Raw genomic sequence first — 2,643 nt, forward strand, 5'->3', positions numbered from 1 at the left:
GAAATGGGTTGAGGTATTAGCAAGTCCGAAGAACGACTCTAGCACTGTGACAAGGATGCTCAAACGGACAATATTTCCAAGATTTGGGGTGCCAAGAGTAGTGATAAGCGATGGGGGTGCACACTTTGTTAATAGGATAATCCAAACCCTTTTGACAAAGTATGGTGTCCACCATAGGATTGCCACCGCTTATCATCCGCAAACGAGTGGACAAGTGGAAGTATCAAATAGAGAGATCAAGTCTATACTTGAGAAGACGGTTGCTAAGTCAAGAAAGGATTGGTCATTGAAGCTAGAGGATGCGGTTTGGGCATACAGGACTGCCTTCAAGACCCCGATTGGAATGACCCCTTTTCAGCTTGTGTACGGCAAAGCGTGTCACTTACCCGTGGAATTGGAACACAAGGCTTACTGGGCCATCAAGACTTTGAACTACGATTGGAAGACGGCAGCGGAGAAACGGGTTCTAGAGCTACACCATTTAGAGGAAATTCGGCTAGATGCTTACGAGAATGCAAGGATTTATAAGGAGAGAGCAAAAAAATGGCATGACAGACATATCCTCCACCGCACTTTCAAGGAGGATGATCAAGTCCTACTTTTCAACTCGCGGTTGCGCCTCTTTCCAGGTAAGTTAAAATCTCGTTGGTCTGGTCCTTTAAAAGTTAAGAGGGTTACTACTCATGGTGCTATCGAGCTCGATGATGGAAAGGGAAGTTCTTTCTTGGTTAATGCTCAGAGAATTAAACTGTACAACTCAGGAAATGAACTCGGACCGAGAGGCACCTTAGCCCTCGTGACTCCGTTTCACGAGTGAAAAGTGCTCTGGTCTAGCTGAGACCGAAAAACAGCGCTCTCGGGGGCATCCCGAGGTTGTAAATACCTTTTTCTGTTTTAGATATCAACAAAATTCAAAAACCCCCCAACATTTTGACCCTTTTTGTCTACCCAACTCTTTCTTAGAAGAACTAAGCGAACCCTTCTGTTTTTCTCTAGCGATCGCTCAATTTTTTGGAAATTTTGTGAATCAATTCATTTTCGGGCTACCAGCTCTCATTTTCGGGCTACCCTCCTGATATTTCTGAGCAAAATGACAGTTTTCAAAATTTAGGGCGCCCTCCCTACATTTTAGAGCGACCGCCTTTTTCGAAAAACAAACAAAAACGAGCTACCGCTCGTGATTTTAGGGCGACCGCTCTATCGCGTATTCTAGGGTTTCAGCACTCTCATTTATCCCCAAATAAAACCCTAACCTTCTAAACACCACAAGTTGAGAGAGAGGACATAGAGAGAGATGACCTAACCTCCGATTCGTCGTTGTCGGTCATCCAACCGCCGAATCTCATCTCTACACCTCTCTCCGGCGTCGATCTCGCACCTCGTCTTTGCCAAGTCCTCCAGCAACCAAATCCTCACCATTTGCAGCCATCTCTCTCATTCTCTCCTCTCCATTCCTTTAATGGCTGCAAGGTAACACTCTCCTCCTCTTCAATCTCTCTATTTCTCATCTCATAGTTCTCCCTTGGCGGATTTTTCGAACTCTAGACTGTTTGGGTTAGCTTAGAGATGCAATTTTCGCCTTGTGAGCATTACATATTTTCTTTTAAAAAAAAAAAAAAAAATTGTGTGCATCTTCATCATAGATCCGAGTAGAGTTACATGCATTTGTATATTGAGTCTCACGATAGGTCTCTAATTAGGTTGTATATTGCATAAGTTCATATAGGTATAGACATGCATACATACATTTGCATAAGATGTTGGTCAAATGATGATGTGGGAGGAGTAGAGCGAGGCTGTTTTGAAAGGTTTGAGAAACCGGACTTGGGATCCCCTTAGTAGCTGAATGGATTGTCGTGTGAAGCAGAAATAGTCAATCTAGTCCTAGAACGAGCGATTGTTATGTGGGATGATTTACCTCCTAAGGTCTAGGCGGATTAGAAGCTACGAACCAAGCGCAAACGTCTTCCCAAGAACCATTCTTCTATCTCTAAGTTTAGTAAGCCCATAGCATACAAGAAAGCCTGAATAAATAAAGTATCATCCCGACACTCCGCTGTCATTAGCTCGTTAATGAAAATCATTCGAGGACATGAGTGCATTAGAAACCGATGGCTCGGGTCTAAGTTGTGGGGCGAATACCAAAAAGGTATGTCATTCGTCAACTTCAACGTCCTAGAAGCCCGGGATGTTTCCAAAAAAAAAAGAGAGAAAAGGAAAAGAAAAGAAGAAACAAAATGAATAAAGAAAGAAGAATAGGGCAAGGTAGAATATAAAAATGTGGGCTAGATCATGCATAGTGATTGCATAGGATGTGTTTGAGAGACATGCTCGGCAAGATGCGTATAATCTACCTTAGACCACGGGGAGCGATAGAAGTTCCATTAGTAGCCGTTTGTTTGAATGCTAGAAGGCTAGAGTACGCTAAACTCGATTCCATTCACGGTAACTTTTACCCGGATAGACAAGCCAACCTTAGATCCCATTCAAGTTTGATCATAACCTCTCAGGCCTTAGACATTTTCACGATCATGTGTTTCGTTCGAGGACGAACAAACGTTCAAGTCTGGGGGGATTTGATCACATCATCTTTACTTGAGAATTTTATGAGTGGATTGTGATCTTTATCATTGGATTCACGTG

The sequence above is a fragment of the Tarenaya hassleriana genome, unplaced genomic scaffold, assembly GCF_000463585.1.
Source record: "Tarenaya hassleriana unplaced genomic scaffold, ASM46358v1 Cleome16, whole genome shotgun sequence".
Taxonomy (NCBI): domain Eukaryota; kingdom Viridiplantae; phylum Streptophyta; class Magnoliopsida; order Brassicales; family Cleomaceae; genus Tarenaya; species Tarenaya hassleriana.